The sequence below is a fragment of the Rutidosis leptorrhynchoides genome, chromosome 2, assembly GCF_046630445.1.
Source record: "Rutidosis leptorrhynchoides isolate AG116_Rl617_1_P2 chromosome 2, CSIRO_AGI_Rlap_v1, whole genome shotgun sequence".
NCBI lineage: Eukaryota > Viridiplantae > Streptophyta > Magnoliopsida > Asterales > Asteraceae > Rutidosis > Rutidosis leptorrhynchoides.
The window spans coordinates 140082193-140110069 of record NC_092334.1 but is presented as its reverse complement, the minus strand read 5'-3'; the positions used below and the strand labels follow the sequence as shown (position 1 = coordinate 140110069).

General features: G+C 35.0%; 2 pseudogenes; one reads left to right on the top strand and one right to left on the bottom strand.

The window, feature by feature from the left end:
- LOC139888303 (LRR receptor-like serine/threonine-protein kinase FEI 2) overlaps positions 1-12082 on the bottom strand; it is a 194056-nt pseudogene extending 181974 nt beyond the window's left edge.
- A 7663-nt stretch (positions 12083-19745) lies between these two features.
- LOC139891448 (eukaryotic translation initiation factor 5A-like) lies at positions 19746-22722 on the top strand (annotated as a pseudogene).
- The last annotated feature ends 5155 nt before the right edge of the window (positions 22723-27877 follow it).

Below are 27877 nucleotides of genomic sequence, written 5' to 3'. Positions count from 1 at the left end.
GCATTCAAGCACTTGATGAACGAGAAGTACCGTCCCAGAACCGAGGTCAATAAGCTCAAGACAGAACTTAGAGGGTTACGAACCCAAGGATTTGATATTACCACGTACGAAAGACGATTCACAGAATTGTGCCTATTGTGTCCGGGAGCATTCGAAGATGAGGAAGAGAAGATCGACGCGTTTGTGAAAGGATTACCGGAAAGAATCCAAGAAGATATAAGTTCACACGAGCCCGCCTCCATACAACAGGCATGTAGAATGGCTCACAAACTCGTGAACCAGATTGAAGAAAGAATTAAAGAACAGACTGCTGAAGAGGCCAATGTGAAGCAAGTCAAAAGAAAGTGGGAGGAAAACGGTGATAAGAATCACCAATACAACAACAACAGCAATTACAACAATAATCGCAACAATTATCCCAACAATCGCAACATCAATCGTAACTACAACAAACGGCCCAACAACAACAACAACAACAACAACAACAACAACAACAACAACAACAACAACTACAACAATCATCCCAACAACAATAATAACCGCAACAACAACAACAATCAGAAGCAGCTATGCCAAAGGTGTGAAAAGAATCACTCGGGGTTCTGCACCAAATTTTGCAACAAGTGTAAAAGAAATGGTCATAGCGCGGTGAAGTGTGAGGTCTACGGACCAGGGGTTAATAGAACGAAAGGAACAAATGGTGTCGGAACGAGTAATGGCGGAGCAAGTAGTGTCAGAGCAAGTTATGCCAATGTAGTTTGTTATAAATATGGAAAATTGGGCCACATTATTAGAAATTGCCCGAACCAGGAGAACACGAATGGACAAGGCCGCGAAAGAGTTTTCAATATTAATGCGGCAGAGGCACAAGAAGACCCGGAGCTTGTTACGGGTACGTTTCTTATTGACAATAAATCTGCTTACGTTTTATTTGATTCGGGTGCGGATAGAAGCTATATGAGTAGAGATTTTTGTGCTAAATTAAGTTGTCCATTGACGCCTTTGGATAGTAAATTTTTACTCGAATTAGCAAATGGTAAATTAATTTCAGCAGATAATATATGTCGGAATCGAGAAATTAAACTGGTTAGCGAAACATTTAAGATTGATTTGATACCAGTAGAGTTAGGGAGTTTTGATGTGATAATCGGTATGGACTGGTTGAAAGAAGTGAAAGCAGAGATCGTCTGTTACAAAAATGCAATTCGCATTATACGAGAAAAAGGAAAACCCTTAATGGTGTACGGAGAAAAGGGCAACACGAAGCTACATCTTATTAGTAATTTGAAGGCACAAAAACTAATAAGAAAAGGTTGCTATGCTGTTCTAGCACACGTCGAGAAAGTACAAACTGAAGAAAAGAGCATCAATGATGTTCCCATTGCAAAAGAATTTCCCGATGTATTTCCGAAAGAATTACCGGGATTACCCCCACATCGATCCGTTGAATTTCAAATAGATCTTGTACCAGGAGCTGCACCAATAGCTCGTGCTCCTTACAGACTCGCACCCAGCGAGATGAAAGAACTACAAAGCCAATTACAAGAACTTTTAGAGCGTGGTTTCATTCGACCAAGCACATCACCGTGGGGAGCTCCTGTTTTGTTTGTCAAGAAGAAAGATGGTACATTCAGGTTGTGTATCGACTACCGAGAGTTGAACAAACTTACCATCAAGAACCGCTACCCACTACCGAGAATCGACGACTTATTTGATCAATTACAAGGCTCGTCTGTTTATTCAAAGATTGACTTACGTTCCGGGTATCATCAAATGCGGGTGAAAGAAGATGATATTCCAAAGACTGCTTTCAGAACACGTTACGGTCATTACGAGTTTATGGTCATGCCATTTGGTTTAACTAATGCACCAGCTGTGTTCATGGACCTTATGAACCGAGTGTGTGGACCATACCTTGACAAGTTTGTCATTGTTTTCATTGATGACATACTTATTTACTCAAAGAATGACCAAGAACATGGTGAACATTTGAGAAAGGTGTTAGAAGTATTAAGGAAGGAAGAATTGTACGCTAAATTTTCAAAGTGTGCATTTTGGTTGGAAGAAGTTCAATTCCTCGGTCACATAGTGAACAAAGAAGGTATTAAGGTGGATCCGGCAAAGATAGAAACTGTTGAAAAGTGGGAAACCCCGAAAACTCCGAAACACATACGCCAGTTTTTAGGACTAGCTGGTTACTACAGAAGATTCATCCAAGACTTTTCCAGAATAGCAAAACCCTTGACTGCATTAATGCATAAAGGAAAGAAATTTGAATGGAATGATGAACAAGAGAAAGCGTTTCAGTTATTGAAGAAAAAGCTAACTACGGCACCTATATTGTCATTGCCTGAAGGGAATGATGATTTTGTGATTTATTGTGACGCATCAAAGCAAGGTCTCGGTTGTGTATTAATGCAACGAACGAAGGTGATTGCTTATGCGTCTAGACAATTGAAGATTCACGAACAAAATTATACGACACATGATTTGGAATTAGGCGCGGTTGTTTTTGCATTAAAGACTTGGAGGCACTACTTATATGGGGTCAAAAGTATTATATATACCGACCACAAAAGTCTGCAACACATATTTAATCAGAAACAACTGAATATGAGGCAGCGTAGGTGGATTGAATTATTGAATGATTACGACTTTGAGATTCGTTACCACCCGGGGAAGGCAAATGTGGTAGCCGATGCCTTGAGCAGGAAGGACAGAGAACCATTCGAGTAAAATCTATGAATATAATGATTCATAATAACCTTACTACTCAAATAAAGGAGGCGCAACAAGGAGTTTTAAAAGAGGGAAATTTAAAGGATGAAATACCCAAAGGATCGGAGAAGCATCTTAATATTCGGGAAGACGAAACCCGGTATAGGGCTGAAAGGATTTGGGTACCAAAATTTGGAGATATGAGAGAAATGGTACTTAGAGAAGCTCATAAAACCAGATACTCAATACATCCTGGAACGGGGAAGATGTACAAGGATCTCAAGAAACATTTTTGGTGGCCGGGTATGAAAGCCGATGTTGCTAAATACGTAGGAGAATGTTTGACGTGTTCTAAGGTCAAAGCTGAGCATCAGAAACCATCAGGTCTACTTCAACAACCCGAAATCCCAGAATGGAAATGGGAAAACATTACCATGGATTTTATCACTAAATTGCCAAGGACTGCAAGTGGTTTTGATACTATTTGGGTAATAGTTGATCGTCTCACCAAATCAGCACACTTCCTGCCAATAAGAGAAGATGACAAGATGGAGAAGTTAGCACGACTGTATTTGAAGGAAGTCGTCTCCAGACATGGAATACCAATCTCTATTATCTCTGATAGGGATGGCAGATTTATTTCAAGATTCTGGCAGACATTACAGCAAGCATTAGGAACTCGTCTAGACATGAGTACTGCCTATCATCCATAAACTGATGGGCAGAGCAAAAGGACGATACAAACGCTTGAAGACATGCTACGAGCATGTGTTATTGATTTCGGAAACAGTTGGGATCGACATCTACCGTTAGCAGAATTTTCCTACAACAACAGCTACCATTCAAGCATTGAGATGGCGCCGTTTGAAGCACTTTATGGTAGAAAGTGCAGGTCTCCGATTTGTTGGAGTGAAGTGGGGGATAGACAGATTACGGGTCCGGAGATTATATAAGAAACTACCGAGAAGATCATCCAAATTCAACAACGGTTGAAAACCGCCCAAAGTCGACAAAAGAGCTACGCTGACATTAAAAGAAAAGATATAGAATTTGAAATTGGAGAGATGGTCATGCTTAAAGTTGCACCTTGGAAAGGCGTTGTTCGATTTGGTAAACGAGGGAAACTAAATCCAAGGTATATTGGACCATTCAAGATTATTGATCGTGTCGGACCAGTAGCTTACCGACTTGAGTTACCTCAACAACTCGCGGCTGTACATAACACTTTCCATGTCTCGAATTTAAAGAAATGTTTTGCTAAAGAAGATCTCACTATTCCGTTAGATGAAATCCAAATCAACGAAAAACTTCAATTCATCGAAGAACCCGTCGAAATAATGGATCGTGAGGTTAAAAGACTTAAGCAAAACAAGATACCAATTGTTAAGCTTCGATGGAATGCTCGTAGAGGACCCGAGTTCACCTGGGAGCGTGAAGATCATATGAAGAAGAAATACCCGCATCTATTTCCAGAAGATTCGTCAACACCTTCAACAGCTTAAAATTTCGGGACGAAATTTATTTAACGGGTAGGTACTGTAGTGACCCAAACTTTTCCATGTTTATATATATTAATTGAGATTGATATTTACATGATTAAATGTTTCCAACATGTTAAGCAATCAAACTTGTTAAGACTTGATTAATTGAAATATGTTTCATATAGACAATTGACCACCCAAGTTGACCGGTGATTCACGAACGTTAAAACTTGTAAAAACTATATGATGACATATATATGGATATATATATAGTTAACATGATACTATGATAAGTAAACATATCATTAAGTATATTAACAATGAACTACATATGTAAAAACAAGACTACTAACTTAATGATTTTTAAACGAGACATATATGTAACGATTATCGTTGTAAAGACATTTAATGTATATATATCATATTAAGAGATATTCATACATGATAATATCATGATAATATAATAATTTAAAATCTCATTTGATATTATAAACATTGGGTTAACAACATTTAACAAGATCGTTAACCTAAAGGTTTCAAAACAACACTTACATGTAACGACTAACGATGACTTAACGACTCAGTTAAAATGTATATACATGTAGTGTTTTAATATGTATTTATACACTTTTGAAAGACTTCAATACACTTATCAAAATACTTCTACTTAACAAAAATGCTTACAATTACATCCTCGTTCAGTTTCATCAACAACTCTACTCGTATGCACCCGTATTCGTACTCGTACAATACACAGCTTTTAGATGTATGTACTATTGGTATATACACTCCAATTATCAGCTCTTAGCAGCCCATGTGAGTCACCTAACACATGTGGGAACAATCATTTGGCAACTAGCATGAAATATCTCATAAAATTACAAAAATATGAGTAATCATTCATGACTTATTTACATGAAAACAAAATTACATATCCTTTATATCTAATCCATACACCAACGACCAAAAACACCTACAAACACTTTCATTCTTCAATTTTCTTCATCTAATTGATCTCTCTCAAGTTCTATCTTCAAGTTCTAAGTGTTCTTCATAAATTCCAAAAGTTCTAGTTTCATAAAATCAAGAATACTTTCAAGTTTGCTAGCTCACTTCCAATCTTATAAGGTGATCATCCAACCTCAAGAAATCTTTGTTTCTTACAGTAGGTTATCATTCTAATACAAGGTAATAATCATATTCAAACTTTGGTTCAATTTCTATAACTATAACAATCTTATTTCAAGTGATGATCTTACTTGAACTTGTTTTCGTGTCATGATTCTGCTTCAAGAACTTCGAGCCATCCAAGGATCTGTTGAAGCTTAATCCATTTTTCTCTTTTCTAGTAGGTTTATCCAAGGAACTTAAGGTAGTAATAATGTTCATAACATCATTCGATTCATACATATAAAGCTATCTTATTCGAAGATTTAAACTTGTAATCACTAGAACATAGTTTAGTTAATTCTAAACTTGTTCGCAAACAAAAGTTAATCCTTCTAACTTGACTTTTAAAATCAACTAAACACATGTTCTATATCTATATGATATGCTAACTTAATGATTTAAAACCTGGAAACACGAAAAACACCGTAAAACCGGATTTATGCCGTAGTAGTAACACCGCGGGCTGTTTTGGGTTAGTTAATTAAAAACTATGATAAACTTTGATTTAAAAGTTGTTATTCTGAGAAAATGATGTTTATTATGAACATGAAACTATATCCAAAAATTATGGTTAAACTCAAAGTGGAAGTATGTTTTCTAAAATGGTCATCTAGACGTCGTTCTTTCGACTGAAATGACTACCTTTACAAAAACGACTTGTAACTTATTTTTCTGACTATAAACCTATACTTTTTCTGTTTAGATTCATAAAATAGAGTTCAATATGAAACCATAGCAATTTGATTCACTCAAAACGGATTTAAAATGAAGAAGTTATGGGTAAAACAAGATTGGATAATTTTTCTCATTTTAGCTACGTGAAAATTGGTAACAAATCTATTCCAACCATAACTTAATCAACTTGTATTGTATATTATATAATCTTAAGATACCATAGACACGTATACAATGTTTCGACCTATCATGTCGACACATCTATATATATTTTTCGGAACAACCATAGACACTCTATATGTGAATGTTGGAGTTAGCTATACAGGGTTGAGGTTGATTCCAAAATATATATAGTTTGAGTTGTGATCAATACTGAGATACGTATATACTGGGTCGTGGATTGATTCAAGATAATATTTATCGATTTATTTCTGTACATCTAACTGTGGACAACTAGTTGTAGGTTACTAACGAGGACAGCTGACTTAATAAACTTAAAACATCAAAATATATTAAAAGTGTTGTAAATATATTTTGAACATACTTTGATATATATGTATATATTGTTATAGGTTCGTGAATCAACCAGTGGCCAAGTCTTACTTCCCGACGAAGTAAAAATCTGTGAAAGTGAGTTATAGTCCCACTTTTAAAATCTAATATTTTTGGGATGAGAATACATGCAGGTTTTATAAATGATTTACAAAATAGACACAAGTACATGAAACTACGTTCTATGGTTGAATTATCGAAATCGAATATGCCCCTTTTTATTAAGTCTGGTAATCTAAGAATTAGGGAACAGACACCCTAATTGACGCGAATCCTAAAGATAGATCTATTGGGTCTAACAAACCCCATCCAAAGTACCGGATGCTTTAGTACTTCGAAATTTATATCATATCCGAAGGGTGTCCCGGAATGATGGGGATATTCTTATATATGCATCTTGTTAATGTCGGTTACCAGGTGTTCACCATATGAATGATTTTTATCTCTATGTATGGGATGTGTATTGAAATATGAAATCTTGTGGTCTATTATTATGATTTGATATATATAGGTTAAACCTATAACTCACCAACATTTTTGTTGACGTTTTAAGCATGTTTATTCTCAGGTGATTATTAAGAGCTTCCGCTATCGCATACTTAAATAAGGACGAGATTTGGAGTCCATGCTTGTATGATATTGTGTAAAAACTGCATTCAAGAAACTTATTTTGTTGTAACATATTTGTATTGTAAACCATTATGTAATGGTCGTGTGTAAACAGGATATTTTAGATTATCATTATTTGATAATCTACGTAAAGCTTTTTAAAACCTTTATCTATGAAATAAAGGTTATGGTTTGTTTTAAAAATGAATGCAGTCTTTGAAAAACGTCTCATATAGAGGTCAAAACCTCGCAACGAAATCAATTAATATGGAACGTTTTTAATCAATAAAAACGGGACATTTCATAATTTCTTTCTAGTTGTTTGATGTATTTTTTGGTTTGAGGGTTTCTCTCCCATCCTTTCTACTGGTTTATGCGATTGAAAAAAAAGATTGGGGTTTGAGTTACCTCGTGCGGTGCCGTTGCTGGTAGTCGTACGGTTGTCGGCGGTCGTCGCTGCCACTGTCATCACCACTTTGCCATGTTTCTGTTTTCTCCACCATTCAGGATAATCGATAAGCTCAAAGCACTGAATGATTGTGTGTCGTGACATACCGTAGTGTATACAACGCGGATATTCTGGTGGTCGCGGTGGTTTGCGATGGTTTCTGTTTTGGTTATGGAAGAAGATGGTTTATGTTTTAATGGTTGAAAGAGAACATCCAGGTAACTGTATTCAATAACCCTTAATTGCTCGGGTTTCATACTTTATATGCTGAAAGTGTTGCAGCTTGTTTGAGAGCTAACGTCATTATTTGACATTGCAGCTATGTTCATTGAGCTATCGTCAATTCTTGACATGGAAGCTTGAATTTTTTCTGGTAAATGATTGAAGCTAAAAAAACGGTTGTATTGATCTGTAGATCTACACCGCTAGCTCTGATACCATGTTATTTAAGATAATTAAAGGCTGTAATATGATTTGTATTGATCAGTTTTATAAGAACTTGAATTGATACATTGTTACATTCCAAAGTCAGCTTATATGAACAAAAGATCCTAACAGCTACTTCTATTTCAAGGTTGGATCCATGTAACACCCCGTCAGAATACACTAACGGAATATTAACTCCTGGTCCCACAGTTAACGGTCACGCCCTCTATATGAGACGTTTTTCGAAAAGAAATCGCATTTATTTCAAAAGACGTTGTCATTAAATGTAAATAAACCAAAAAGTTAAATTTAATGACATAAGTAAATAATCTCAAACATTATTTAAAATGAAACAGTTTTAAATGCGACCGTAAATGTTCTTGACATGAATCATGCTGGACTCCAATCCAGTGTATGCACCAAGTAAGCACATAGTCATCAAAGTTTGCGGAAGCACGGTACCTTTAAGAACCTGAGATAAAACATGAAAACAATTAACAAAATTGTTGAGTGAATCTACAGGTTTAGTAAATCAGTTTATCTGTTGTTAGACCACGAGATTTAGTTCAAAGCAGTAAAATTTATACATTTGTTATGATCACTTGAATATAAAGCTTTAACCCGCGGATATCTAATGCGCTACACGACTCGCTTTACCCTATTTAGCATACGCTGATCAAACATATGGTAATGAAGTAATAAGCACTCGTTTGTTGAGCGATGTTTGTCAAACCTACGGATCCATTCTTATAGTTCGCGCCTTACGTATGTAATAAATATATTCAAGCTAAGGGCTTTTTAGATCGAACTCATTATGTATATTCAATTTAGTACTTGTGTCTAATGCGTAAAATAGTTACAAAATAGCATGTTATCTCATCTCAAAAAGTAAAAGCGTATGTGACTGTAGACTCACCTTGAGTGCACTTGAGTAAATCACAAGTAAAGAGTAGTTGAATCACTACGAGTGAGTAATGTAACCTAAATGTACTAATGTATAGTTACATAAGTTTGTTTCAAAAGATAGGCTCACAGTACAGTTGTCCTATTGGTCAGACCGACGCACTTGTAGAGTAAAAGTCAACACAAAAGTCAACTAGTCATGTAAGTCAAGAAAAGTCAAACTTGGTCAAGTTGGTCAACCTAAGTCAACTACATCAGTAGATCATGCCAATGATATCACAAAGACAAACCAAGTTCAACTCATAAGTTACATTCGTTTAGCAAATTAATGTTTACTAGTTTAAGTATCGTACGTGTTCACAACGGTCATGCGATTGCAATCGGACAAGCATTGTTCACAAATGACACATAAAACAATTATGATAAACTCTATATCATAAGTACATGTCATAAGATTTCTAAAAAGACAAAGCACACTATCATACGATTCCTAGAACTCACATAGCATGCAAAACATTCAAATTCAGTTTCTGTTTGCGCATCAGTTTCATAAAATTTCTCATTTAATCTAGAAAATAGTAAATCACAAACAGGAAATTGGAGATGCTTCCTAACACCTCAAATTATCAGTGGTAAAAAGATCTAAGAAAACCATGTAGCCAATTCGTACAGTTTTGACCAACAAATTGGACTTTCTGATTTAAACAGAATCCAGACCTTTGGTTTCGGCTCGCATACAAAACATAGCAATTAGAGTTTTCAGAGCTAGTCATACAAATGAGATATGCAAAGGAACATACATTTAACAACATATCAGAAGCACAATCTCCAAAACAATTTCTACTTTAGGCTAGACCATTAGATGTACAAACTAGACAGATTCGATCACATTCAGGTAGTCATTTTTGGGGTCGATTATACGAGCATATAGAAACCATTAGCACATGAGGTTTACATGAAAGATCAAGTAATAATCATGTACCTTCCAGAATGAAAAAGATTGGTTTCCAAAAATCAGGTTAAATGGTCGTTTGATTCATAAACAAATCGTTGTTTAATAAGTTTTACCTCAAACGTTCAAGTAGGCGTAAAATGACTTTTACAAATCCAATTGCTTTGATATCCTAGTCTATTTTATGTGTTTTTCAATTATCTATCTATCTATCATCAGTTCATGAGACAATTCTAATCACACAAATTGCAGTTTTAAGAATAGAGCATAAATACACAACAAAATTTCAATTAAGTGTAACTTAAGTTATACATAACGAAATCATGCGATTCAAGCGAGCAAACTCAATAGTTTTTTGAAAGCTATCTATATATACACTTTATATTTACAGAAATCAAAGTCATCAAATCAGTAGCATAGCAAAACAATTTGTGATTAAACCCTAGCATGCAATCCGGACATTATAACGACTAATTATGAGTACAAATACGACCAATTAAGCAATAGAACATCTAGACCATGCAAATAACAATAACAATCAGATTTAGAAATCTAGGGTTTGCAATTATACCTTAATAGAGCAATCAATGGGCGTTACTAGATGTAGAATGACGCGTAGAACAACGTTTACGTTCAAGGTTTTTCCAAATTTTGAGTTGATGATGATGTTCTTGTGGTGTAGGTGGTCGACGATCAAGAGGCCAGGAGGAGGGAGAAGGTCGACTTGTTTAGGGTTAGGGAAAATAACATGCAGTGTTTTTAATTACAAGTTATATCATGTATAAAGGCCTAAACACTAGTGGGTTATAAACTCATGGGTCCAAAGGGGGTTCGGCCGATGGCCCATGTGGGTTGGGTCTCGGGATCGTTTTGCTTACTTGTGTTCGTTAAGTGATCCGTTTCGAGTGCCGTTAACCATACCGTGTTCTCGAAACGTTAACTGGTCGTTAAAACGCAATCCACTAATTTAATTTATTATATAAATAATAAATTAATTAAGTTTTTATTAAAGTGATTAATTATTAAAAATAATTATTTTATCAAAAATCGAACGTTTCACAGTCTCGTGAGACCTCTGTTGCAGTTTTCAAAATCGTATCGTTTTCTCTGTATTTCAAAACACGAAATAAGTTTTCCGGCTAATATAATCATATATTAAGTATAGTAGTTCATCATGAACTCAAGTATGCTTTTACTTCTATTAAATACATGAAACGAAAGTAAGCACCGTTAAATAGGTTAACGGACAGTTAACAAAGCTTAACGGAAATAGCAGGGTTATTACAATCCAATACATCGTTTGAAACCCCTTTTACAATTGAGGAAATAATCCTTTTGATGTAGCCGTTTTAATTCTCAGATTGGTGTTGCCAATATTGTCCTGTGACTTGTACAAATCTGGAAATCATGAAGTGTACACTCTTCTGATCCTAAAGTCAACATACTATAAAAGGTAAATTGACTATTCTTGAGTATTCCCATTCTAACATTTCCATCGAGCAAAATGTTACTTGATTTTATATCTCGCTGATTATTCGAGGAGAACAATCATGATGCAAATAAGCTAATCCTTTTTTCGCGCTCATTATAATGTTAATCCGAGCATCCCAATCTAGTAGCTCACCTTTTTCTGCAAAAAGGAGCAAATTTATTATCATCCGATCTACTTACATAACTACATCATCAAATAAATAACAAAAATTTCGCAACATTTCTAACACGTAATGTGAACGAATGGTTAATATTACAATGAAAAGAGCTAGCTTCATCTAAATTCCCACCCGATAAGTAATCATATATTAACAATTTTGATGTTGAAGAGTTACAATATTCTCTTAAATTCACTAAATATCTGTGCTTAATACTTCCAAGAATTTCGAGCTCTCGCTCAAAAAAATGATCAAATCCCTCGTTCTATTTGATTATTCTTTTTAATGCAAATACATTTCCATCATCCATTGCGAGTTTGTATACTGTTCCAAAACCTCCAGCGCTTATTATATGAATAGAAACAAGACTACAACCGTACCTAAAATCATGGCTAAAGAAAACTATTAAATCTAGTGATCATATATTAAAACACATCTTGGAGTTTTTGGATAAGTCATCATTTTGTAATGCTTTGTGTTTTGTATTGCGTTGCCTCATGCTTATTATAGTTTGAAAATATGTATAAAGTATTCTTAGTTTGAGTCAAAAATGGGTTTTGATTCGTAATAAAAAAATGTTAGCTGGTGAGTTTTTATAAACAAGTAATGACGTTGTACAATAATGTTGTACAATAATAAATGTTGTAGTTGTTATAATATATATATATATATATATATATATATATATATATATATATATATATATATATATATATATATATATATATATATAAATGGATAGTCAATTATTGATACACAAAAGTAATATTATTGTATTACCTAAACTTGTGATATTTTTGCTATAAATAGCCATGAATGCAAGCATTAAACTTGCACCATTTTCTCACACTTACAAAGTGTTTCTTTCTTTCTCTCCATTATCATCTTTGTTCTTACACTTCATTATTAGCATTCTTAATCAAGAATCAAACCACTAAAGGTAGTTATAAGCCTACTGAATTATAACATCAAGAATCAAACCACTAAAGGTAGTTATAAGCCTACTGAATTATAACACGTTATCAGCACGATAATCTTAATACTAATTATGGTTGGCTCTGCCACCTAAATGATATATGGTCGGTTATACCACCTGAATAATATATGGTCGACACTGTCACCTAATTATCATTTATGTTACTAACATTTATATTTCTATTATCTAACATTTATATGGTCGACACTGTCACCTAATTATCATTTATGTTATATAACATTTATTTATGATTGCTTACATATGGTCGACACTGTCGCCTACTTATCATTTATGTTATATTAAATTTATGTTTAATGTTTATATACTTATGAATATAAATTGACTCTAATTTATCATGTTGTTTGTTTTAATTTTTGATAATAGAAAATATCGAATCTGGAAAAGCTTAAATTTACTCCTTTAGAATCAACGGGAAACAACTACATGCCATGGGTTATAAAAGTAAAAATGCATCTTAAATCAATGGGCATTCTTGAAACCATAAATGAAAACAACACTTGTTCTGAAAAAGAACAAGCAACGGCATGTTGCTTTATTCATCAACATATTGATGAATGCTTACAAAATAATTATGTGACTGTAGAAGATCCCCATGTTTTATGGGAAGGTCTCAAAAGCAGATTCAATAATCAAAGAGAAATTTTACTTCCAGCTGCTATGGATCAATGGAGAACATTAAGGTTCCAAGACTTTAAGAAAGTAAATGAATACAACTCAGCTCTGTATACAGTCTCACAACTTAAATTCTGTGGACATGAAATAAGTGATGCAGACATGTTGGAGAAAACTTTCTCCACAATGAATGCTGCCAACATCACAGTGCAAAGAAATTTGAGAATGCTAAAGTTCAACACATATCCTGAACTTAATTCATATCTCTTGGTTACAGAGCAAAATGATGAGCTATTAATGAAAAATCAGCAATCCCTCCTACTGGTACACTTGCAATCCCTGAAGCAAATACTGCAAATAATTATAAGCAGGGACAAGGACGCAGGCAAGGTCGTGGTTATAATAACCATCGCCATCATCATGCCAAAAGCCATAACTATGGTAGAAACCATCCTTATGGTAATGGGAATGGGCGTGGACGTGGCCGTGGTCGTGGCCGTGGTGGTCAAAGAAATAATAATCCACGAAAATATAAATATCAACCACAAAACAAGCCCACTAAACAAGATGTTGAAGAAAATTCTTCTAAAAATTCTGAAGAATTTTGTTACAGATGTGGTAGAATGGGCCACTGGGCTAATACTTGCCGAACATCTAAACATCTTGTTAAGATGTATCAGGATTCGCTGAAAGGTAAAGAAAAGGAAGTAAACTTTGTGGATAACGTCGATCCAACAGTCACTGAGAAACCATCTGATTTATATGAAGATTTCTTGAATGTTTAAGTTGTGTGTCTTTCGAAAAATAAACGATTTAATATCGTCTGTCTTTGTCATTATGTTTGCTAAATGTTTCAGTACTATCTATTTGCGTGTAAAATATTGTGTAATATTAATGTACTCACTATTTATTTCTTATATATGAAGTTCAATATGAATTTTGCTGGAATACAACATCAATCAAGTGGTGGAGATCTCTGTATAGCAGACAGTGGAACTACACACACTATACTTAAATCCGAGAAATATTTTATTGATCTAAAACCAACGGAAGGAACTATACATACAATATCAGGACTTGCTAACTTGATAAAAGGGATAGGAAAGGCAAATTTCATACTACCAAATGGTACAAAATTTTTAATAAATGATGCCTTATTTTCTCCCAAATCAAGCAGAAATTTATTGAGTTTCTCCGACATATACCTTAACGGGTATGATTATCAGTCAGTGACAACAGAAAATGAGAAATATTTAAGTATCACTGACAAGAGTCATGTGGTTGAAAAACTGCCAAGACTTAGTTCTGGATTACATTATACACATATAAATGTACCAGAAATACATATGGTAGTTAACGAAAAATATATTGATCCTGGTGTATTTAATTTATGGCATAACAGATTGGGCCATCCAGAATCAACAATGATAAAAAGAATTATTGAATGTACACATGAACATCCACTGAAGGATAGAAAAATCCTTCATGATACAATGGTTCCATGTATATCTTGCTCTCTTGGAAAATTGATAACTAGACCCTCACCACTTAAGGTTGAGAAAGAATCACCAATGTTTCTTGAAAGAATTCAAGGTGATATTTGTGGACCAATTCATCCACCATGTGGACCATTTAGATATTTCATGGTCCTAATAGACGCATCTAGTAGATGGTCTCATGTTTGTCTGTTATCAAGCCGTAATGTGGCATTTGCAAAATTTCTTGCCGAAATTATTAAATTGAGAGCACATTTTCCTGATTACATCATTAAAAAGGTGAGACTTGATAATGCTGGTGAGTTTACATCTCAAGCATTTAATGACTATTGCATGTCTATAGGAATTGTTGTTGAACATTCTGTTGCTCATGTGCATACACAAAATGGTTTAGCCGAGTCATTGATTAAATATTTACAGTTAATCGCTAGACCATTGATAATGAGAACAAAACTCCCTGTATCTATATGGGGTCATGCAATTTTACATGCTGCTGCATTGATTCGCATCAGACCAAGTGCAAGTCATAAATATTCCCCCCTACAACTTGCTTTTGGTCAAGAGCCAAATATTTCCCATCTTAAAACATTTGGTTGTGCAGTGTATGTTCCAATTGCGACACCACAACGTACAAAAATGGGTCCTCAAAGGAGATTGGGAATATATGTTAGATATGAAACATCTTCAATATTAAGGTATATTGAACCTATGACAGGTGACGTTTTTACAGCACGTTTTACTGATTGTCATTTTAATGAAACATTGTTCCCTAGATTAGGGGGAGAAATGAAAAATAAAGAAAATGATGTTTCATGGTGTGAACCTCAATTAAAGTATCTTGATCCTCGCACAAAAGAATGCGAGACAGAAGTTCAAAAGATAATGCATATACAAGAACTTGCAAATCAATTGCCTGATGCATTTACAGATACAAAAACGGTGACAAAATCATATATACCAGCAGTAAATACTCCAGCTCGAATTGAAATTCCAAAAGCTGGCAATAACGTCACTCATGAATCTTTGCCACGTCAGAAACGTGGAAGACCAATTGGTTCAAAGGATAAAAATCCTCGAAAAAGAAAATCAGCTGATAATGAAGTAAAAGAAAGTGTTCAAGAAGAACCATAAATCAGTACTCCTACTGCAGAGGAGATTGATGATGTCAATACAGAAATTGCAATCAATTATGCATATTCAAAAATATTATGGAACCGAAATGAAATGAAAAATCTTGATGAGAAATTTTCATTTAATGTTGCATATGACATCATGAATAATGATGATGATCCAGAACCAACATCTATGGTTGAATGTCAAAATAGACATGATTGGGCTTAATGGAAAGAAGCAATACGAGCTGAATTAGAATCACTCAATAAAAGAAAAGTTTTCGGATCCATCATTCTCACTCCTAAAGATGTGAAACCTGTAGGATACAGATGGATTCCGAAAAAGAAATGAGAAAAATGAAGTTACAAGGTATAAAGCTAGACTTGTAGCTCAAGGTTTTTCTCAAAGACCGGGAATTGATTATGAAGAAACTTATTTCCCTGTTATGGATGCAATTACTTTTAGATACTTAATCAGCCTGGCAGTTTCTAAAAATTTAGAAATGCATCTCATGGATGTTGTGACTGCTTATCTATATGGATCACTTGATAGTGATATATATATGAAGATACCTGAAGGATTTAAGGTACCAGAAGCATCAAATGCAAAACCCAAAGAAATGTATTCGATTAAATTACAAAGATCTTTATATGGGTTAAAACAATCGGGACGTATGTGGTATAACCGATTAAGTGATTACTTGATAAGCAAAGGGTATACAAATAACCTTACTTGTCCTTGTGTTTTCATTAAGAAAACAACATCCGGATATGTGATCATAGCTGTTTATGTTGATGATCTTAACATCATAGGTACAAATAAAGAGATCCATGAAGCCATTCAACTTCTAAAGAAAGAATTTGAAATGAAAGATCTCGAAAAAACCAAGTATTGCCTTGGTTTACAAATTGAGCATATGCCTAATGGTTTACTTGTACATCAAACAACATATACTGAAAAGATTCTGAAACGTTTCAATATGGACAAGGCAAAACCATTAAGTACTCCTATGGTTGTTAGATCACTCAATGTTGAAACTGATCCATTTCATCCATGTGAAGATCATGAAGATATTCTTGGACCAGAAGTACCATATCTTAGTGCAATTGGAGCTCTTATGTATCTTACAAATTGTACAAGACCTGACATTTCTTTTACAGTTAATTTGTTGGCAAGGTTCAGCTCTGCTCCTACCAAAAGACACTGGAATGGGATCAAACACATATTTCGATACCTTCGAGGAACTACTGATTTAGGATTATTTTATTCTAATGAATCAGAACAAGATTTGGTTGGTTATGCTGATGCAGGTTATTTATCTGATCCACATAAAGCTAAATCTCAAACTGGATATGTATTCCTAAATGGAGGTACTGCAATATCATGGCGTTCTCAAAAACAAACACTTGTTGCTACATCATCAAATCATGCCGAAGTGATTGCATTACATGAAGCTACTCGGGAATGTTTTTGGTTGAGATCAATGACACAAATCATTACTGATTCTTGTGGACTAGAACGCGATAAAAGTCCAACAATTATCTATGAAGATAATGCAGCTTGCATAGCACAGACGAAAGAAGGGTATATCAAAAGTGACCGAACCAAACACATACCTCCTAGATTCTTCTCATACACTCAAAATCTCATTATGGACAACGAGATTGAAATGAGATATGTTCAATCCAGCAAAAACTCTGCTGATCTTTTCACGAAAGCACTTCCAACTGCTATTTTCAGAACACACGTTCATAACATTGGCATGAGACATGTTCAAAAGATGTAACAACCGAAGCGATGTCTACTTGAGGGGGAGTCAACTCCATGCTGCACTCTTTTTCCCTTAGCTAAAGTGTTTCCCACTGGGTTTTCTTTAGCAAGGTTTTTAACGAGGCAGTAACTTACAGTTGATCTTCAACAAACAAAATTGCTATCCAAGGGGGAGTGTTATAATATATAAATATATATATATATAAATGGATAGTCAATTATTGATACACAAAAGTAATATTATTGTATTACCTAAACTTGTGATATTTTTGCTATAAATAGCCATGAATGCAAGCATTAAACTTGCACCATTTTCTCACACTTACAAAGTGTTTCTTTCTTTCTCTCCATTATCATCTTTGTTCTTACACTTCATTATTAGCATTCTTAATCAAGAATCAAACCACTAAAGGTAGTTATAAGCCTACTGAATTATAACATCAAGAATCAAACCACTAAAGGTAGTTATAAGCCTACTGAATTATAACAGTAGTGATCTTTAATGAAATGATTAAGGTAGTCAAGATCAACAGTACTTGGATTATTTCTAATTAAGTAAAATATATTATATAATATAAATGTGAGTCAATAATGAATTTTGATTCGTAATAAAAATGTTGGCTGATGAGTTATTATAAGTATGTAATGAAGTTGTACAATGATAAATGCTGTAATGATCTTTAATGGAATGACTAAAATAGCCATAATCAACAATACTTGGGTTATTTGTAATTGATAATAACCTAATAAGTATATTATAGTAGCTATTATGTACGTATGCATGAGAATATCCATGTTATCTTGTACTTGTAGAAAAAGTTTTTTTGTATATAATATATTTTTGTAGAAAAAGTTTTTTTTGTATATTATATATAATATATATAATATATTGCTTAAAAAAGATGATAATATAAGACACGAACCTATATATTTGTTTGCTCGTAAATAGTTAATCAGATTAACCGCTTTATATGTAGCCGCTAATCAAATTAACCGAATCAACTAAAACAGTATTAACCTAACTGAATGATTAAAAAAATTAATTAACTGTATTGTTGGTTTTATAGTGTTGGTTTTGAGGCGGTTTTAACAATAAGAGCATGCGGTGTGCACTCAAATTTTTCGCCGTCAGTTGAAATCGACCGTGGTCGACACGGGGCCGACGTCGGTTGATCAAGGTCGAGATACCGACGGTGGAGAAATGACGGTGGCATGCAGTGGCATGCAATTTGAATTCAAAATACTAGCCGTTTAACAGCTACTTTACCCTTTTTTTTTTTTTTGGCTTTTTTCCTATAAATTTACACAACTTTTACTAATTTTTTCTCACCACTTTCATTCTATATTCTCCTTTTATTTTTATCCAATATCAAACTATCATTTTTTATATAACAATGTTGTCTTCGAGTTCTTCGGACGATTTTACAAACTATGTGCTCGACATTTTAGATGAGGTTAATTCTTCTAGCAATGATGGTAAAAATTCCCGTTATTACATACGGCGTGATCAGTATGGTGCACAATTGCACATGATCGTTTGATGGACGACGATGGTTGCAAATATACGGATGAAAATTTCAAACGACAATTTGAAATGCGATGACATGTTTTTCTAAAAATTATGGACGATATTCTAAGTTACTAGACTAATGTCACTGAAAATCAATTTCGATTTTTATTCTAGACCGAAATGAAGTAAAGGACATGCCACCTTAATCATGCTCGGCCTTATTTTATTTTAATCATTTAATTTAATAATAATAACTCTTTTTTTTAGAACAGCGAATTTGGGATCACCCGAGGAGGACTTAACCACCCGTTGCGATCATCTCCCGTTTCGACTATGCCGATGCAGTGATATTAACCCGCCCCCTATCGCTGCCCGGGAGGAAACCTTGAACCGATCCAAGGGCACGACCAAGTAAAACCCTCATCCCCTTTACCCCCCAACACAATGTGGGAAAGATGCTATGGGTGGATCCTTACATGACAAGGATATAATTGCATTAATTGTTACCCTGAAGTGGAGTCGAACTCCTGACCTCAAGTGTGTTAGAGGCAGGCCACTACACCACTCAGTTACAACTGCAATCCATTAATAATAATAACCCTAATAAAATTCGGGGGCAAATACACTAAACCCTTAGGTATATAATATATATTCACCCATTAATCAACCCACAGGAGATCTGAGAAGTATGTCGGACGAAGAGCATCAATTTGAATCAAAGGCCGATGCCGGTGCTTCCAAATCCTACCGTCAGCCACCTAGTACTATCCGTATAGGTGATTACATCGTCATCGACAACCGTGCTTGCAAGGTTTAATATTCATCTCTCTGTTACTTAAATCCTGCCATCGGTTGTCAGGGCCGGTACTGAGTATTTTGTTGCCCCGTGCGAGACGCTGAAACAGTGCCCCTCAATGACGGATCAACTTCCCTTATTGAACTCAAACTTGATAACTTTCAATCTAAACTACAAATCAAAAAATTCAACACGACTGATTGTATAACTATGGATGCTTCAAAAACAAGATTGAAAATATCACACACAGTCCTCTTTCAAGCTTTCACAATATATATTTATATTGATATATATATTTATATATTTAAAGCCTTCTTTGATAAAACTGATATCGTGATGTATAATCGATAAATTGTCGAGATGTTTGGTAACTAATATCTATTCTATCTATCTACGAAGATATAAAAAACATGAAGTATAATCGATAATAGTCTTAAAAGTTTTTAGTTACAAAGCAAGAGAAAAGAAATAAATAACTTTACAAAATTATGAATGGGTGCCGTTTTTGTTTAAAATTTTTAAATGTGAACTGTTAATTACTAGTTTACCACTTCCCACATCTAATACTAAACAAACTTTTCTCTAGTATTAAATAAAGTAGTACGCAACAATGCTATTATGTTACAATATTGGGCCCTTTGTAATTGAATTAAAAATATGTTTTGAAGTCCAACTCGTCTTGTTTGGGAATGGCAATATGGGCCCTTCTGTAATCCAAATCGTTTCTGTACGTTAAACCCAATTTGGGCCCTCTAAAAACTTGTTTGGGAATGGCAATATGGGCCCTTCTGTAATCCAAATCGTTTCTGTACGTTAAACCCAATTTGGGCCCTCTAAAAACTTGGGCCCTGTAACTGTACAAATGTTCAGGTTGTACGGCCCAGTTCAGGTTGTACTACCTATGGGCCGGGCTGTCGGTTGTTGTTAAGTGGGTGTTGATTTGACTTTGAATAGTGGTGAATTAGGTTTTTTTTTTTTTTTTTTTTTTTTTTTTTTTTTTTTCTTTTAATTTTTTTAATTTTAGCATATTTGTTAGATGTGTGGTTATGCTTATGTATTAAATTAAAGGTTGACATAATAATTGAATTTGGATAAGAGGCTGATTGATTAGTACTATAACTCAAGGTAAGAATTATTCAAGTTGTAAGGGTGTAACATGGGATATCTGACCTAGATCCATTGTATGTCATAATTGGATGCATGTGTGAATGAGTCTTTCAGTTTGAGTGGATGTAAACTGATTATTTGCTGCTGTAACTTGATAGAATTAACATGGATGGATGTTTAGCTAATCGTATTTTTGCTTGTGATATCGAACCAAGTCTACTTTCATGTTTGTCTGTTTTTTTTTTTGGAACGGCAAAAATATATAAAAAAACTTAGCAAGAAGCTAAGAAAATATTACAAAGAGTACAAAAGCTAAGAAAATATTCATGTTTGTCTGTTGTTTCTGATCCGTTGCTTAGTTTGTTTTAATTATACAGTGATGATGCTTTTTTACCGTACACATACATATATGTTATGGTTTTCTGTCCTTTTAACCAAATTTAAATTCAAATAGGTTTTAGACGTATCTACCTACAAGATTCGCAAGCACGGTACTCCTAAGTATCGCTTTGTTGCAGTTGACATCTTTAATTTGAAAACGCATGAATATGTTGTGCCATCTTATTATGACTGTGATGTGAGTAATCCTTGTTTTCTTGGCCTTTTACCACGTTTATTGTTGTAAATTCGTTTTGGAGTACTAACGGGTCCATGTGTAATATCTGTTTTACAGGTTCCTCATGTCAACATTACTGATTACCAGCTTATTGATGCCACTAAGGATGGATTTGTACGGTTTATTCTATAAAGGCTTATTATGTGAATTAGTAGAATCTAGAATGTTACGCTTACTTTGATTTTAAACTATCTCAGGTGATTTTGTTAACTGAAAATGGCAACACCAAAAATGACGTAAAGCTCCCAACTGAGTGCGGTCTCTAGACACAGGTATGTCATGCCATACGGACTCATTCTCTATATTTTAAATAAAAGTATATACTTCATGTTTACATTTCAAACAATTTAGTATCTTTTTTGTATTTGTTTGTTGTTGTTTTATAGAAGTTATGAAATACATATGTAGACGAAATCTTTCACATAGACACATAATTGAAGTAATATGTTGGACTTTTTTTTTTTTTTTTTTTTTTTTTGTGAAATTACTTGCATTCATTTATTTATGATGACGACTTTAGATTAATATATGTCATTTAGCTGAGGTCTTTACATAAGATGTAATTATATGGAGTGTCATGGGAGAAGTAAAACTTTAAGTTTTAATTACTATCTTATTTTATTTTAAGTTGCAACTCATAAGCTTTGTGCTAGTAACACTTCCAAGATATAACTGTAATATTTTAGCTTTAGTTGCAACTGATAAAAATTAAGCTGATAAGTTGCATTCAGTTAGTGTACGTGGTCAAAACTTGGTCCAACAGAAATACTTTCTGTCAAAAAGTATATAACAATCTTAGATATATTTGGTGTTAAATACAATTATGAAAGGATTTATATTCTGTTGTTGTTCCTGTTAATAAATTTTGTTAACGGATTGTGTGATAATTGACAGATAATGGATGGTTTTGACATGGGTAAGGAACAGGTCGCGAGTGTGATGTCTATAATGGGAGAGGAGCACATTTGTGCTATCAAGGACATTAGCGACACAGAATAATATTATCCATGTGAACTTTTGCATTATCAACACAATAATATTATCCATGTAATTGTTGACTATTTTCTGTTTGGTTACCTGAACATAAAAGTATTTTGAACTCATGTCTATGTGCATCCAATAAAATGCATTTGTTGTTTATTTGTGTTAAAATACAATGCAAATTTGGTATTAGTAGATGTATATATGTAAAATATCTAGATATTAATATGTATAATAAAATATCTAGAATTTAGAATATGGTAGGAAAAATCTAGAAATTTGTATTTGATAGGAAAAATCTAAATATTTGTATGTGTAGAAAATATCTAGATATTTATTCATGGAAATATCTAGTTTCTAGAATGTTCCATGGGTTAGTATAAATATGGGTGATGAGTAGTTCATTTGTGTAATGTGTGAGTAAGTGAAGTGTGAAGTAGAGAAGAAGTAAGAAGTGAATAAGAGTTAGAAGTAGAAGTTGTGAAGAAGTAAGAGTGTGAGTTGAGTCCATAATATTGTAATTGTTTCTTTGTATTAATCAAGGTTTAAAAAAACGGAAACGCGCCTCGAGGCGTTTTTCCTTTGTGAGGCGAGGCATATGCCTCGAGGCGAACCGAGGCGTACGTTCGAGGCGGAGTTTAAAATTTATTTATAATATATATATTTTAATATATACGTATAAATATTAGATTTTTGAATAAATAAATATTTATTTATAATTTATAATACAAGTACCAGTTAATGTTTAAATATTAAATCTGTCTTTTTGTTACTGTAATGTAATAAATAAAATTGATAACAACTCTATGCCCCATTTTTCATGTCCAATCAATTAAACCCAAGCCCAATAAATGATTACAAAAACTTAGCCCAATAGCTTTACAACTAAAAGCCGTCAACGTCAACTAGTATCTCACAATTAGAAACCCTAGATCTAAGTACGTTTCTTTACTACCTACCACTTCAACCATTATTCCACCAACCATTCGTTCCTTTAATTCCAGCCAAAATAGTTTTTCACAGATGGAAATTGACACAAGTGACAGGTACGTTTCTTTAATTTTTATAAACAAGCAAAGACATCAAATCGATTTCAAAGATGGAAATCGTTAAAGACCTTCTCACAGAGCACAATGAGGCGTACGTTTTTCACTTACCTGTGAGGCATACCAAAATCGAACCGCCTCTCCCATTTGAGGCGTACGTTTTAATTGGCCTTTGATGCGAACGTTTCAAAACGGAATATTCGAAAATCGCATTGAGGCGCGCCTCAAGGCGTACGAGGTGACCGTTTTTTTAAACCATGGTATTAATAAAAGTGTTCTTTGTTAAGTTTCCCGGTTAAGTCTTAGTTCGTGTTTGAGTTCTTAGTGCACTTGTGTTATTTTTATTATATGGTCGGCTCTGCCGCCTAAGTGATATATGGTCGGTTATACCGCCTGAATGATATATGGTCGACACTGTCGCCTAAATATTATTGTGCACTAAGGATTTATAAAATTAAATGCTAACCAACGTCAAAGTGTTGGTCTAGTGAGTGAGTATAACCTAGGTCCTCTATAGTGGGTGTGTTGGGCTCGTCGAAGCTTTCAACAATTGGTATCAGAGCCAGGTTGTTCGGGACCATTGCTAGTGGAGGTACTCATCGGTAAACGTTGGACGTTTACATCGTCTTGTTAACACCAAGGCTCCAAGGGAGATTCTGTCGGAGCACAGTTAGGAACTGTGAAAGCTCATCGGTCTGGGACCAAGCTAATTGGACGTTGGACGTCATGATGGCAGATCTTGCAAGTACGAGCAGTGGAATCAAGAGTCTCAATAACCACAACTATGGTTATTGGCGGACTTGTATAGAATCCTACCTACAAGGACAGGATTTATGGGAAATAGTTGCTGGCAGTGACACAACGCTTCCACCGAAAGAAAATGCCGAAGCCTTGAGAAAATGGAACATCAAGGTCGGGAAGGCTTTATTTATATTGAAGACTACAATCGAGGAGGATCTATTGGAGCACATCCGTGACGAGAAAACACCAAAGGCAGCTTGGGAAACTTTTGAAAAATTATTTTCAAAGAAGAATGAAGCACGCCTCCAGCTCTTGGAAAATGAACTCGCAGTTATCTCACAAGGAAGTCTATCTATTTCTCAGTATTTCACCAAGGTGAAATCTATTTGTCGTGAGATATCTCAACTTGCTCCTGAAGAGAAAGTGAGTGATGCAAGGATGAAGAGAATTATCATCCACGGCTTAAGGTCCGAGTATAATGGATTTATAGCCGCTGTGAGAGGATGACCTACTCAACCATCATTAATAGAGCTGGAGAATTTATTAGCTAATCAAGAGGCATTAGCCAAGCAGATGAATGAAGTAACCATAAAAGACGGAGAAGATGCACTCTTTACCAATAAGAAGAAAGCAACATCTCGAAGACAAGATGCGATGAAAGAAAGTCAGACATATGGATGGAAGAGTCACCCAAAGTCAAAAGGCAATGCTTCAGGGGGAGCTCGGGGAGCTCAACAAGGAAGAAGAGATCATCGCCAACAACATGGAGAAAATGATAAGAGAAAGAATGGTGAATGCTTCAATTGTGGCAAAAAGGGTCATTTTGCTCGAGATTGTAAATTCCCCAAAAGGCGAACTTTTGAAGGAAATGTGGCCACCGCAAGAGATGAGAAGAAAGAGGCCACATTTGAAGCAACCATTAATGAGGAAACATGGGATGTAGAAGCTAGACTCTCTGTTGAAGCTGACATAGATGATCAAGCTCTTACAACAACTTTAAAGTCAAAAATAAACTACAAAGATGATTGGATCATCGATTCTGGGTGCTCAAATCATATGACCAACGATGGGACGAAGCTGCAAGAAATGGAGGATTACAAAGGAAAGAGAGTCGTGTTGACAACCGACAATTCAAGGTTGTCTATTTCTCACATTGGAAAGACAATAATTCCAAATGAAGGCGACTCTCATAAGCTCCAACTCGAGAAGGTGTATGTTGTCCCTGACCTAAAGAAGAATTTACTATCAGTACCACAATTGACAGCAGAAGGGAATTATGTGCTCTTTGGACCAGAAGATGTGTCCGTATTCAAGAGAGTGAAGGTGGTTGGCAATCCAATTATGCAAGGAAGAAGAATAGAGTCGGTCTATGTATTATCTGCTGAAACAGCTTACGTGGATAAGACTCGAAAGAATGAGACAGCTGATATGTGGCATGAACGTCTTGGGCATGTGGGCTACAATAAGTTAAAGGAGATGATGGTGAAAAGCATAGTAAATGGGCTTCCTCAAATTGATATCCGAACAGATACAATATATGCTGGATGTCAATTTGGCAAAGCTCACCAATTTCCATTCAAGGAGTCAGTGCATCAGTCCAAGACACCACTAGAGCTAATACACTCAGATGTCTTCGGCCCAGTGAAACAAACATCACTTGGAGGCATGAAGTATATGGTGACATTCATTGATGACTTCTCAAGGTATGTGTGGGTTTACTTCATGAAAGAAAAGTCGGAGACTTTTCTGAAGTTTAAAGAGTTCAAGAATAAGGTAGAAAGTGAGCTCAATTATAAGATTCGATGCTTACGCACAGATAATGGAGGAGAATATTTATCAACCGAGTTTAATATCTATCTTGAGAAGCACAAGATTAGAAGACAATTAACTTGTCCCAATACTCCACAACAGAATGGAGTCGCAGAACGCAAGAATCATCACCTTGCCGAAACTTGTAGAAGTATGCTTCATGGTAAGAATGTGCCAGGAAGATTTTGGGCTGAATGTATGAGAACGGCATCATATGTGATAAATAGGCTTCCACAAACAAAGTTGGGGAATATTTCACCGTATGAAAGATTATGGAAGATCAAGCCAACCGTCAATCATCTCAAGGTTTTTGGATGTGTATGCTATGTCTTCGTACCAGATCATCTACGAAGCAAATTTGATAAGAAGGCAATCCGATGCATTTTTGTCGATTATGATGAATCAAGAAAAGGATGGAGATGTTGTGATCCAAATACTGGAAAGTGCCATACTTCAAGAAATGTGGTATTTGATGAAGCTTCTTCATGGTGGTCACCACAAAAGATAGAGCTTCCAGAATCTCATAAATTAGAAGAAGTCCCAGAAGAAAGAGAAGAACGTGAAGAGCACGTATTGGATCCAACTAAAGAAGGAGAAGGGTCGTACTCTAAGGAAAAGAGTCCATGGAAAACTGGTGTACATCAATCTATATCCGAGGAGGTTCGTCCAAGCCAAAAGGAAGTCGAGGAGCATGCACAAGAATTAAGGAGATCAACAAGGCCGAGACAACCTAATCCAAGGTATGTCAATGCTGCTCATGTGGATGAATCAATACCTATTGAGCCTTCTACTTATGAAGAAGCAGCGCAAAGTCGAGAATGGCAGAAAGCGATGGAAGAAGAAATTAATGCACTAAAAGAAAACCAGACATGGAGTTTAGTTCCAAAGCCAAAAGATGTAAAACCAATATCTTGTAAATGGGTTTACAATGTGAAGACTAGATCAGATGGCTCCGTTGAAAGGTATAAAGCTCGACTTGTTGCTAGAGGTTTTTCTCAACAATATGGGCTGGATTATGAAGAAACATTTAGTCCAGTGGCAAAGATCTCAACGATTCGAGCTCTACTAGCTTTAGCCGCTAGCAAATCTTGGGAGTTGTGGCAGATGGATGTCAAGAACGCTTTCTTACATGGAGAACTTGACAAAGACATTTATTTGGAGCAACCAAGAGGCTTTGAGAACAAGTTCCATCCTGACCATGTCTGTAAATTAAAGAAAGCACTATATGGCTTGAAGCAGGCTCCAAGAGCTTGGTACGGGAAAATTGGTGAGTTCTAGGTACAAAGTGGTTTTACAGTTGCTCCTTTAGATTCTAGTTTATTTGTGAAACAAGATCAAGGAAAACTAGCCATAGTGCTAGTATATGTGGATGACTTAATCATCACGGGAGATCACTGTGAGGAGATCCAAAGAACAAGAGAGAATCTGTCTATCAGATTTCATATGAAGGAGCTTGGAGAACTCAAACATTTTCTTGGACTCGAAATAGAGCAGAAAAGAGAAGGATTATTTCTGGGACAACAGAAATATGCGCGAGATCTTTTTACAAAAGTACGGAATGCATAATTGCAAACCTATCTCAACTCCGATGGATCCGAATACAAAACTACGAGCAGACGAAGGAAAAAGTCTTCAAGATGTTACCATGTATCGAAAGTTGGTCGGAAGTCTTATTTATCTCACACTAAGCCGGCCAGACA